The sequence below is a fragment of the Neofelis nebulosa genome, chromosome 7 (assembly GCF_028018385.1).
Source record: "Neofelis nebulosa isolate mNeoNeb1 chromosome 7, mNeoNeb1.pri, whole genome shotgun sequence".
NCBI lineage: Eukaryota > Metazoa > Chordata > Mammalia > Carnivora > Felidae > Neofelis > Neofelis nebulosa.
The window spans coordinates 91,141,248-91,155,035 of record NC_080788.1 but is presented as its reverse complement, the minus strand read 5'-3'; the positions used below and the strand labels follow the sequence as shown (position 1 = coordinate 91,155,035).

Here is a 13,788-nt window from a genome sequence, read left to right as displayed (position 1 = left end):
ATTTTCATTACAAGGGGGTTTTAGGCAAGAACCCAGAAGGATAGAGGGAAAATTATGTTGGTGACCACTGAAGGGGCATGCTGAGTAAAACACCATACGCACACTGGAGTTTGCAGATGGGATCCTGGAAGTTGATACATATCATGCTAAGAAGATAAATTTTTATGTACATCAAAACATGCAGCAGATGGAATATGTACTTGGTTATTTTAGAATTCACTAGTAGATGGGGTGCTTGGGTGGCTCAGTTGGTTAAGCATCCAACTCTTGATTTCACCTAGGGTCACGATCTCATCATTGGTGAGTTTGAGCCCCACATCCAGCTCTGTGCTGACAGTGAAGAGCCTGCTTTGGATCCTCTGTCTCCCTTTCCCCAGCTTGTGTGATCTCTCTCTCTCTCTCTCTCTCTCTCTCTCTCTCTCTCAAATAAATAAACATTAAAAAAAGTATTCACTAGTAGAAACTTCAAGTAATTAGCATACCATATATTACCTACCTTATATTAAACTCTAAAATCACAGAAAGAAATAGCAAGAAGGAAATGTAAATAAAATTGATAATATTTGATATATACAGAGAGACTTTCAAATCCATTGGACAACACCTTCATAAAAAATATTTAGGTGAATGTGACTTGCATTCCCACACACCCCCTCACAAACATATCTCTTTTACTAAAAGTAAAAACACTCAGTTTTACTGTATTCATTTTGTAACTATGTATTTTTTACAATTAAACAGTAATCAGAAAAGTATGAAGCCATTATAATTATCCTGCCCCATGGCCTACACCCTGCACCTTATTATACCTATAACAGTATGTCAAATGCCTGTAATTTGATACATAAATGAGAACATCATTTAAAAAAATGAGAGTGTATAAAGTCCCAGAATAAAGTAATTGTGCAATCTAGATGCAATTTACAGAAGAAATGAATAGTAAATATGAATCACTGAAACATAATTAGAAGGTAAAATAAAATCTTGGAGAATTGACAAACTGTCCCTCTGAACCAAACCAAGCTCAAAATGCAACTTAGAGAAACAAAGACCAATTCTCCCTTGGGCTTTAGGTGAATGGCATTATCCCTAGCATAAGAGGACAGCTCTTTCAGAGAAGCTTGTCTAATGCAGTGAAAAGTGGGTACAGCAGTAAACAGGCAAATCAAAATTAATCCCCATGTACATTCAGCCATGTTAGGAAACACCTTAGGAAAAGGAAATCTGAGGCATTTAAGGAATCAGCAAATTACTTCCAAAAGCTTAAGCACTATATTCCTCTTCAAAAATCCACGAATCCATACATGGGGAAGCATACCTAGATCTAGTAGATACTTAACCAACATTTGTTGAAAGGATAAAAAAGAAAGACAGGACTGTCTTCCAAAACAGGCATGATGGCTGGCTGCATCCCATCACTCCAGAGCATGTCTCAGCTATTTACTCCTACCCACAACTTAGTGGCTTAGAGTAACAACCAGTTTATTTGTTCATGATTTGTACATTATCAATTTGGGCTGATTCTTCTGCTGGTCTTATATGGGGTCACCCGTGTGACTATAATTAGCTGGAAGCTCTACTTTGTCTGCATGCTATAAGGAGGCCTCCTTCACATGCCTTGCCACTGGTACCAGCTGTCAGCCGGGCCACTTGTCTCCAGCAGGGGAACCTGGGCTTCTTCACATGATGTTAACATTTTTTCCAGGAGGGCAAGAGGGATGACTGTATGATCTCTGGAGGATGCAGCTTGGAAGTTATATCCTATTACTTCTGCCACACCTATTGTTCAAAGCTAGTTGCAAGGCCAGTCCAGACGCAATGGGAAGGGAAATACGACATGTACTCTTGATAGGGATACCTATAATGAGTTTGTGGCCATCCTGAATCCATCAGAGGAAGTAAGAAAGCAAATCACAGATGGGAACACACCACAGGGCTTAATCTAGAAATGGTCTGTTCTGCCAACAAATACATCTATACTTAAGCATCCAATTTTGGCTATCAGGCCCCTCTGTCATTGAAATAACAGCATAGAAATCCGGATTCAGGATGACACAATGAGTTTGTTATTTGACCATCTTTCCAGCCCTGTCTCAAAGGAAGGAGGTAACTAGGGGTAAAGATTGAAGCACTCATTAATGACAGCAACAGCAGCACAAAAGACATAGTAACGGGAATAAGAGGTAAGTGGAGTGCAGAGCACAATTAGACAAATACAAACATTTTAATGATGAATGATCATTAATGATCTCCAAGCTCCATCTCATCCTAACTAACATTTATAGAATTCCGATTTATTCCAATTCTTCTGTACTAGGAAAAGCGCTACAGGGAGCAATTACTTATTAATTACTTAAGACACACCAGCAAGTTCACAGTAGCTTGCAAGACCCTTATGTAGATGGAAATTAGGAGGAATTAGAAACAGTAAATCACCCAAAATCACACAGTCTAGTTTAGCAAAAAAATTTTAGGATATACTTAAATCTCAGAGCCAGGATCAAACATTTCTCCATACAAAGAGCTACCAAATCCCCTAATGAATCACCATAAAGTCTTTCATAAACTTCCAGATATAAAATACAGTAATTCACAAAGTACCAGAAAGGAAAAGAAATTAAGAACAAGGTGCATATTCAGAGGATGGCCATCATCCTTGAAGGAGGTTAAAAACACATTTATGTAATAACAATCAACAGAAAACAGCTTTAACAGGGAGAAGAAAATGGAAACCTCCAAGGTATAGTAGATATAGCATGTTTCTTTAGAATCAGAAGTATCTGGATTTGAATTTTAGCCCTATCATCTATTAGTCATCTGATCACGGACAAGTTAACTGCCCTCAGCCTCAACCTGATCTTCCAAAAAAAAAAAAAAAAAAAGGAATACAATCATGCCCAAGCTGTAGGATTATTGCATGGGTTGGAAGAAAGTAAAAACCAATAGTATCCGGCATAGATGATATTCTAAGAAAATGTGTTTATGATCATAATCGTCATCATCTATTATATTTATTAGATAAAGATACATTATCATTTTTAAGTACTTTCCACATAAAGTATATGAAGGAAAATTCATGTGCTTTCCTTAGCCAAGAGAGTCTTAGAATATTATTCATCCTCAGGCTCTTAGTTCACAAAGATATCTAACAATCTTGTCATTTGTTAATAACTTCCTATCAGTGATTTAAAAAAGAAAACAAACCCACTGAAAAAGTTTGCTATATGAAAGCAAGGAAAAGAAAAATCATACACAGACAGGAAAGAAAAGAAGCTATGGAAAATGTCATATCCGTACAAATATCTGTGCTTTAAACATGACATGGAGGGGCGCCTGGGTGGCTCAGTCGGTTAAGCGTCCGACTTCAGCCAGGTCACGATCTCGCGGTCCGTGAGTTCGAGCCCCGCGTGGGGCTCTGGGCTGATGGCTCAGAGCCTGGAGCCTGCTTCTGATTCTGTGTCTCCCTCTCTCTCTGCCCCTCCCCCATTCATGCTCTGTCTCTCTCTGTCCCAAAAATAAATAAACGTTAAAAAAAAAAATTAAACATGACATGGATTGGTCCCTGAGGGCTTTCTGGCATCACTAACATATACAACAAAGACTTCAAGTCTTTCAGAAAAGGTTAACTGTATTTACAATTGATGTGTCAATTTTAATAACTATTACCATTCACATTAGAATTAAAACAACGTTTACGGGCACCTGGGTGGCTCCGTCAGTTAAGTGGCTGACTCTTGATTTCTGCTCAGGTCATGATCTCACAGTTCGTGAGATCAAGCCCCACATAGGGCTCTTCGCTAAGTGTGGAGCCTGCTTGGGATTCTCTCTCTCTCCCTCTCTGCCCCTCCTCCACTCATGCTCTCTCTTTGTCTCTCAAAATAAATAAATAAATACTTTTTAAAAAGTAAAATTTCAGGGCGCCTGGGTAGTTCAGTCAGTTAAGCATCTGACTTTGGCTCAGGTCATGATCTTGTGGTTCACAAGTTCAAGCCCCATGTCAGGCTCAATGCTGACAGCTCAGAGCCTGGAGCCTACTTCAGATTCTGTGTCTCCCTCTCTCTCTGCCCCTCCCATGTTCATGTTTTCTCTCTCTCCCCCTTTCTCTCTCTCTCTCTCTCTCTCTCTCTCTGTTTCTCTCTCAAAAATAAAATAAAAATATTTTTAAAAATTTTTTAAAAAGTAAAATTTTTAAAGAAACATTTTTAGGGGTGCCTGGGTGGCTCAGTGGGTTAAGCATCTGACTTTGACTCAGGTCATGATCTTATGATTTGTGAGTTTGAGCCCCATGTCAGGCTCTGTGCTGTCAGCTCAGAGCCTGGAGCCTGCTTCGGATTCTGTGTCTCCTTCTATCTCTGCTCCTACCCTACTCGTGCTGTGTCTCTCAAAAATAAATAAATGTTAAAAAAGAAAAAGAAAAAACAAAAGAAACATTTTTAAACATGGCGTCTAAAAAGAGTAACATTTCTAAATTATGGAGAATGTTGATAACCAAGACTCATCCTGTATGGATACCAGATAAAGAGAGTTTTACTGCCATTCTCTCCAGTATTCACATTATTTTCCCCTTATTAGAAATCTGGTGACCTCATACAGAGGCTATAAAAACGGTTGGAAGCCCAATCATCAATTTTATTCAATTATGGAGAAGGTAACACAAGCTTAGTAAATATTCTAGAAATCAGTATCATCTAGGTTTAATGGTAAATTAAGAGACAAAGATGCAAAAGTATCAAGACCGACTGAAGAATGTGGTTGCCTCTCTGAGAGAATATTTGTTTCTAGAGTGAGAAACAAAAACAGTTTTCCCACAGTGGGTACTTTTCTTTTCTTTCTTTTTTTTTTTTTTTTTTTTTTTTTTGCGTGCTTCCTGCATGGCTTAAAGTCACAACCCCGATATCAAGGCCCGAGCTGAGATCAAGAGATGGGCCCCTGGGTGACTCAGTTGGTTGAGCGTCTGAATCTTGATCATGGCTCAGGTCATGATCCCAGCGTTGTGAAGTCAGACTCCACTCTGGATTGATGAGTTGTAGCATCTTGGAGGTCTATGTTAAGGACTCCAATGCCTTGTTCAGTCTCAAAAGGAGAGAAGGCATTGATGAAAGAGTAAATGTGACAGGAGTGCTGGATGGACAGTAACAGTCTGTGCCTGCTTTCTCTGTTCCAAAAGCAAGAAAAGAATAGTTCTGCTCAACACTACACTAGTCATGCCACATGGTTTGCTGGAGCTGGTATCACACTTCAATGTAAAGTGAGACAAACAAACTGGAGTCCATCTAGAAAAGGATGGTGATAAAAACTTACGATAGATAACATTTATTGAGTATAAAGTGTAAAAAGGCTTAAAATCATGACACATAGAAAACTGTCCCAAACCAGTTTAGGCCTAATTATGTTTAATCATAAGCAGAGCAATCATGGTTTGAGGATCTCAAGTAACTCAGTTTAAATATTCGAGGTACTGTCACTGGGAATTAGATTTATTATGTGCCCTTCCTTCCATATCAAAATTAATTCGAAGCCAAGGATGCCAGAGACTTGGCTCAACTCCAGAAATAAATTTTATGATATGCCTATACAAAAATGGAATAATCTGGTTTAGGTGGAATGATTTTAGAATCCTTGAAGGTACTCAAGTTTTGTCAAAATGACCATTTGGCAGGGATGCTTTAGTGAAAATCTAAATTTGAATAGATGTCAGAAGAACTCAGAAGTTTTATAATGCCAGACCCATCAGGGGTTAAAATTAATTTAAATTTGAATGTCTTGTGTAAATCATGCAATCACCAGAGTACCAGAGATCCTTCAACCTATAATTTCTTAAACCTTGCCAGATTTCCTGCTTTACATGTGCCTGGTCTCTGAAGACAGTGGACCGTGGGGCCCTTGTTTTGAATAAGCTTTAGCATTCCCTGGAACCCTGAGGGTCTACGACCCCAGGCATAGACTCTGACATCATTCAATTACTACACCTTTAGTTTTTTCCTCTCCTCTCATGATAACTAATGATGAAGTGATAATGACGATGGCGATGATGTTGGTGATGATAGCAGCTGAATGTCCTTTATCATTAGTCTCCTTTTATAGGTGAGGACACTAAGGCTCAGAGAGGTTACATAAGCCTGAAACACAGGTTTGTGCAATCCCAAAGTTCATGCTTCTAACCACTGCACAATATCAACCTCCACAAAACACATTAACAATTTCCCAATTTCCTTTGTCCCTCTTACTACAGAGTATAACATATCAAGATAGAATAAAAAATATCAGTTAACTTTCCAGCCTATGTATTTTTTTACATCCTTCCTGTTACTATGAAAATAAGTTCCTTGAGGTCAGGATCCAATGTCTAGTTTATATGCTGTTAAAGTGCCTGACATTTGAACAGTAAATACCTGGCCAATATCCTACAAAATTCCTATAAATAACCCCTAAATTTCAGTATGAAGGTAGGCACATTCCTGTTAAATGAGGCATTTTAAATTAAAATATCTGTGACTATTAGTGCTATAACAGTATCTCTCCATGTAGAAAAAGTGTATGTGCTGCTCCATACAGTGTTCAATATCGCCATGCAAGTCATATGCATTTTAATGTCGCTATACAAATGTCTTAACACTAATAAAATGAATGCATAGAAATCACTTACATACCATGGAAATATAACAAAAAGAGCTAATTGCTAAGAAAACACCACAGCCTGTACTTCCAAAGAAGATAAGAGAAAGTTAGTTTTCATAACAGGGTTGATATGTTCCCACTAATAAATCACTTTAAAGCAAATATCCAATAACTTTGGAAGCAACACCACTAGGATTCGTGAAAAATCTATTAAGACAGGAAATGAGAAGTCAACATGGGGGATGGAATGGAGAAAGCAACTAATATGCAAACTTCAGGTCTCTAGCATTTCCTCAAAAGAGCTGCACAGAGCAAAGTAAAAAATAGAGAAATATAAACAATACTGTTTTGGCTTCTATCCCTGATTAAATACACTGGTTCTATTGAACTAAATAGCTTTTTCTTGCATTTTTCCACGAATTCAGAAACTGCTTCTAGAGTTGGGAAAAAAGGTCCATGCTATAACATTATGCATTTATCCTATGACTTCTTTCTAGAGGCTTTTTTGCCATAGAATCTAAAGTAGATTCAATATCCAATGGTAGGATTGGAAGGATTTTTAAAGCAATAAATTGCATATATGGTCCCACGAAGAAACAAAGAGTAGCATGAGGTTTAAGTTTAGACAGATTTCTTCTATAAAAAGATACATATTATCTAGGAAGACTCAGATTGATCAATTTGCATTTTCTTCCTAATGTGACCTAGTTTGTAACTTAATAAACATAGACCCTCAAAGCCAAATTCTGAGAAATCTTACTGATATAGCTCATAGCTTAATAATAAGGCCTTTTCATGTGGTTTACAGGCTGTCAATAAAATGATACTACATTTATATAACCATGTAATTTCATTATTATTTTCTATCACTTGTTAACCATCTTCATAATTAGTATTAAATTATGTCATAGTTCAGTAAAAAGCATTGTGTCAGAAGAGTATGTATCAGAACACTATGATGAAAAGCTTTAAAATGGCATTAGCCATTTCTAAATTAAATTCTTATATTTCTATCTCTTGTTACACTTATATGAAACTGGAGTTTTCATAAAAACACACAATTTATGTTGATAGGGCATAACAAAAATGGTTCACTTCTAACCAGAATAGCTTCAATACTGATAAACATAATTCTTCTTAATTTTACCATGCACATACCATGTAATGGACAAATTATACTGCCTTAGGTTTTAAATAGTTCTCAATGATTGAAGGATGCCACAGGAATAAAAATGTGGGCTGTAGAAATGTAATAAGCAGTCTCACTTTCAAGGTTTACTGAACAAGGCAGAGCCATACACATGTGTGACCGTGGAATGATTTAGCAAAATTACCTGTTAGTCATGTGTCCTATCTATTTAAAGGCCTAAATTCTTGTATTTATTCTTCAATAAAGCATAAAAGTTAGAAGTGATTACCATATACACAAAACTATGAAAATAATGCCAAAATGTTATATTTCTAAGTAAATGAAAAATAAAAATCACTGGAATGAGTTAACAAATTAGCCAGTTCTAGAAAGTTTTATGTAGCTTTCTTTCTCCAACCTCAAAATTGGCACATATTTATCAGTAATCTTATCTACTGTCAATTGTTCTTAAAGTAACTAAAGATATATGATATAGAGCTTATTACATGGTACTTTTATGCAGAGGCAGGGACACTGTTAGATATCTACAAGCATCTCATCCCAACCACAGAACAACACAGCAATAGTATCAGCAGAAAGCAAGATCCTAATTTCACCAGCTAGAAAACTCAGCAAAACTACTGAGCCTAAAGTGCTTCAAGCAGCAAGAGGAAGCAGAACATTGGTGTGAATGAACAAAAGAGAACTGATGGTCATTCATGAAAAGATTTACAGCAGATAAAACATGCGATGGTCATTCAAACACCAACGCCATAACCACACAATACTTTGCCACCAAGAATGCCTTTAATGACAGAGGAGACAAAAATAATGGAAGAGGGGATATAGGTGGGACAATTTTCTTGCAAGTGACCAAAGCTCTTGCTAGCCCCTCATGAGAAAAAAGAAAAAAAAAAAAATCATCTCTGCCTGGTATTAGTCAAAGATATATCTTAATGAACCCCTCCCAAATCACTCAAGCACAAAAGTCTCATATTTCAAAACTGAAGTAGATATGCATATGTCTGTGTGTGTTCATATATACATCACATGTTTGAAGTGGGAAAGAGGTGTGTAAAGCACAGAAGACTGGTGTTGCTCAAGGTCATTCTCCTCTTGAAATGAGAAAAGGAAAAGTAACTAAAAGAAATGGTCTGGGGGACAGGAGTCAAGGGGCAACTTCTTTGCACCTGCCTACATGCTCACATCTGTTCCCATGGGTGCCCTGACTTTCCTATTGTTTTGGCCCTCTTGCTGTTAAACATAAGAGAGCTTAAAAGGAAGGAACATTTTGCTGGGAAATTTCCTATTAACACCTGACAGTCTTAACCCATTAGTGAGCCAAGCCAGCTCTATCTAAGTACAAGGTCAGTGGTCTCAGATCTTCAAACTAACTGGTGTCTACCTCTCTGCCACTCAAGCAAGGGAGAAGGGAAGGGAGGCAGAAATCTCCATTTTTAAGTAACTTCTATACATGAAACTCTGTGCTAGGAGGTGGATTTGGTTTTGACATTCCACCTAACTCCATGTACCAATGAATGCTGATTCTAAACATATATCACATAGTCATCCATGTTTAGGCTTCTAAGCACTCAACAACCAGATAATGCATTTGTTTTGCCTTCCCTCAGGGTGAGGACACAAACCTGCAGAATAGTGAATTCGTGGTGAGAAAAGGCCAGAGAGAAGTGAAATGAGGAGGGAAATAGAGAAAAACCACTATTTTCCCAGTCACTGATATTCTGCCCCAGCATTTCTTCTTTCTTGGGTACCCTCTAAAGGGGTATGCCTTATCTGCTAACAAATATTATGAATATGGTTTCTGTTGTAATACTATTCTGGAGATACCTGGGGGACAAAGAAGTGTCTTTGTCAGATTTTTAGTACACATAAATAGGTATTCTGTCCAGGATTTCCTGAGTGATGAGGGAAATACATAGAAGTTAACTTAAAAAAAAGAAGATAAACGATAAGAACCTCCCCCCATCTAATTCCTCCCAAATACCCACTTATTTTGAGTTTTCATTCAGGCAGTACCCTTTTCTTTCTGAGTCTTCAGAGAGGAGAATGTGGACCTGCTTTTCTGTTAAAGTCAAGTTACTTTCTATATCCTTTTTTGGTTCTCCCTAGAGCTGGAACTTACAGAGCAAATCTGTCTGAAGAGTGGCCCTCACAGCCCTCGTGTTTACTGGGCTTGGGGGTCGGGGTAGGGAGAGCAGTTGTCTTTTCAGTGGTATTTCAACTGGAGAGAAAACAGGAGTATAAATGACCTAATTAAATAAAGGCGAGCTGGAGGAGAGGAGAGAGAAGAGATAGGAGGAAATGGAAATCTAGGAAAAACACTTAGTTTCAGGTTTCCAACCCTGAGAAATCAAGCGACATTTGAGTATCAAGGCATTTTTGCAGCCAGCTTTTCTTCTATGTTCTTGAATATTCATTTACAAGGGGGTGGAGGACTGCAGGCGCAGGAAGTCAGGCAGGACCTCACTGCCCTCCACGCGTCTCTCTCCACCTCCTTCCTCTCATATCCAGGCCGCCACCTCAGCCATGATGCGCCCGCTGTCTGCCAGGGGGCCCGCTGAGCTCTCCAGCCCCTCCCCAAAAAGTGTCGACCAGGGCCTGGCAGCTGCAGTGGCGGAGCCCAGCCCCCAAGCACGCTGCATTTACGGCCTTGTAGCACCACCAGCCTGCGAGGGCTGCAGCAGCAGCCGAGCCCAGACTCCAGAGCAGTCAGGGACATCTACGCGCAGAGACCGCGAGAGCATCCAGCTAGTGGCCAGCTTGTAGTCTGCAAATGCCATCATATGGATATCTATAGAAACGCAGCAAGCGGAGGAAAAGAGGCAGCGCCCTACACTTTCTAAGCGGCTGTGGCAAAGAGAAACCTTCGGTGCATCTCCAGTCGCTGCCTCCTAGAGCAAGGAGCCGAGCGCTCGGCCCGGCCACATCCTCCGCTGGCTGCACCCAGCAGGCAGCTACCGAAGACTGGAGACAAACGAGCACTACTTAGCTGAATTATTCAGACCGCCTTCACTATGGAATAAAACATTGATGAGACTACTTTGGAAGTGCTTTATCTTGTTAATCTGAATGCTCTCTAGAAGGGGTGAAATTTCTGTAGGGGACTCAGAGGTGATGCAAAAAAAAAAAAAAAAAGCAAATGAGAGAAATAAGCTGCAAGGGTAAGGGGCTTTGGAAGTTCGCTAAATTTGTTCCCACTCCGCCAGCCCTGGGAATCTCCTTTTTAACGTATCAGACCCAATATGTTAATTAGGCAGTCGCAAACCCACCCTATTCCTTGTAAATCAATGCTCTGGCAAAAATGCTCAAAAATACATATTATACAGAAACAAGCACACCAAAACCAACCACACAAACCACGCGTACCCGAGCTCCACAACCGAGACAATACAGCTGGGGACAGTATTGGGGTGGTGGTTATGGTTTTAGCCTTGCTCCTCTAGACATAAAAATGACTTCTCTCTGGGATGTATTTTGCTACACAGAAGCCAACGCTGGCAGTTCAATACCATATCTCAGCACACACGCCGGTGACAATGAATTCCCTTTCATGCAGAGCAAGTTCCAAGAAAACTCCATTTCAGATTAAAGTCTCCAGATGCGTAATTTACAACTACTAAAGGATCTGGCAAGCTCCTCCACAATAAGGAAAGGAAAACAACCTGGCACCAGAGGTAGAGAAGGGTCAAAATGGTCTTTGCCTGAAATGATGGGTGGAAACCAAACACCCTCTCGCACTCCACGGTCTGGGGAGGGTTGGATACCAAATGGTCCGTGGCAACCATAGCCTGAAGGAAACACGGAATTTTAATCTCTGGCATCTTCAGACAGGTTCAATATGCCTAGCTTTCCAATATCATCACTTAGGGTGGAGTGTATCCATATTCCCTTAGCTTTCACTGCTAGATTAAATGCTCAGGTATAGATTTATATCCCACCTACTAGAAATTATATTACAACATCACAGAGCGCCCTTGGATATTTCAGCCCTTCCTGATGATTTTCGAAACATTAATAAGTAAAGTAGCCTGCAATGCAGACAAGACACTAGCAACAAGATCAGAAGGAAACTGGGTGAGGCGGATAGTCGTTGGGTTGTTACCTGGTGCCTCTAGAGGAAAAGACGGTCGTAGGAGGACTTTCTGCCCGCAGGTACAATCCCGGCAAGGTGGCTCCAGGTGGCTTTCACAGTCGTACGCGGGTCTCGCTCGTCACTTTGCTGCCCTTTGCCATAGCTCAGCACCCGCATCCTAGGGAGTCCGAAAGGCGGCTCCTGCCACTGCCGCCGCTGCCCGCAGGTCGCGCTGGGTGGGGGATCCGCGGAGATCGCCCCATGAAACCCGCGTTTCTGCGCCCGGGGAGCGGGCAGAGGCAGGGCGGCCGCGCACGCACACACAGACACACTCAAACACACACACACTCACACACTCGCACACAGGCGCGCGCGCACTCGCATTCACTCTTGCACACGCACATCCAGCCCAGCTCCGGGAGGGAGAAGCAGGGAGGGGACTGGTCCTTCTCACGATCAGCTTTGATCCCCACCGGACCACAGGCAGAAAAGAGAGTGGTTTGGCAAAGCCTTTTGATCACGTTTCCTTTAAGTTCTCCTCCAACCCAAATCCAAGCAATTCAAGGGCTGATGACATTTTGGTGGAGAGGAGAGAGCCGGGAAAGGGCTGAGGAAGAGTCGGGAATTTTGTTAAACAGTTTGAAAAGCAATCCTTGTTACCTTGTTTGTACAGAACCCAGCTCGAAGGGCTGAACTTTTGGCTTCAGATGATGTGGACGGAAACATAAATATCTCTGGCCAAGACAGGAAGGTCTAGATGCACGGAAACAAGACGGCTACAAGACCCTCTGGTGACCTTGTGATGTACCTGGAAGCAAGTTAATACTGGCGCTTTCCAAGCCTCTGGGTAAAGCGATCCACACACATGGGTCCACAGGCAGGCAGCGGTTCCGAATCCAGCCGGGAAAATGGGTCTGGGCGTCCTCCCTGCTCTTCAAGAACCTCGGCATCGAGGGGGCACCGACGAGTTAACATTTGCTTCTGGGCAGTTGGATAAAAGACAGTCAAATGCATCAGGCGCGCGCGCGCGCGCACACACACACACACACACACACACACACGCAGACACACACACGCAGCTAGCTGAAGAGCTGCTTACAAAAAAAAAATAAAAATAAAAATAAATAGATGCCAAGATGATTTCAAAAGGTAGAAAAGATCCAGAATCTTTTCTGAAAACAGAAGGGTCAGCAGGAAGGTTATAAAAATCTTCCCGGGTCTTTCATTCTTCCTCTCTTGTGAATGTGTGTGTGTATTTCCAGAAGGTTTCCTCGGTCGGCCCCACCCCCGTCCAGTTGCGCTTTTTTCTCTTGATATAAACCGACCGTGCAAAATGGATTATATGGGTGGGTTGTTCTCACAGCCCAGAGCTCCACAGTCAAGAATCCTAAGGGAGCAGCCAGCTGCGAAGCCATTCACATCCTCTAGGGAAGAAGGAAAAACACGCGCAAACACACGCGCACACCACACACACACACACACACACACAGACACGAGTCCTCAGTTCGGGCCGCTCTGCACACGGTGGCCGACTCTCTGCGAGCCGCTGCACACAGCGCCCCGCCCGCTGCCCACCTCGCCAGGGCGAGTCCGCAGCTCAGGCGTGCGGCTGGCAGCCAAGGACCCCAGCTGCGGCCAGGGCGGGCCCCGGTCCCAGGCTCCCCACCGCAGCCTGTTCGGGCAGCGGCAGCCGCCCCGCCGGGAAGGACTGCGTCCGGCGCTGCAGCATGGAGGCGGCGGCGGCGGCGGCGGCGGGCGCGCGGCCGTGGGCCCGGCCCTCGCCGCAATGACGGGAACTACCGCGCCTCCCAGACTCAGAGTCAGGCGAGACCCCCGCCGGGGCCACCGTGCCTCCCTCTGCCCTCGCGCCTGCAAGCCCGGCTCGCTCCGGACTGATTAACCCCGGGCAGGAGGAGAGGGTCCACGAGGTGCTTGCAAATCCCCTGGC

General features: G+C 42.0%; 1 protein-coding gene across 5 annotated transcripts in view; it reads right to left on the bottom strand.

Moving 5' to 3' along the window:
- LRFN5 (leucine rich repeat and fibronectin type III domain containing 5) overlaps positions 1-13,405 on the bottom strand; it is a 251,687-nt gene extending 238,282 nt beyond the window's left edge. For all 5 annotated transcript variants that reach the window (XR_009264428.1, XM_058738919.1, XM_058738918.1 and 2 more), the window contains exon 1: positions 11,871-13,405. The gene's annotated coding sequence lies outside the window, so the exon portion shown is untranslated. The remainder of the gene's footprint in view (positions 1-11,870) is intronic.
- Positions 13,406-13,788: the final 383 nt, after the last annotated feature.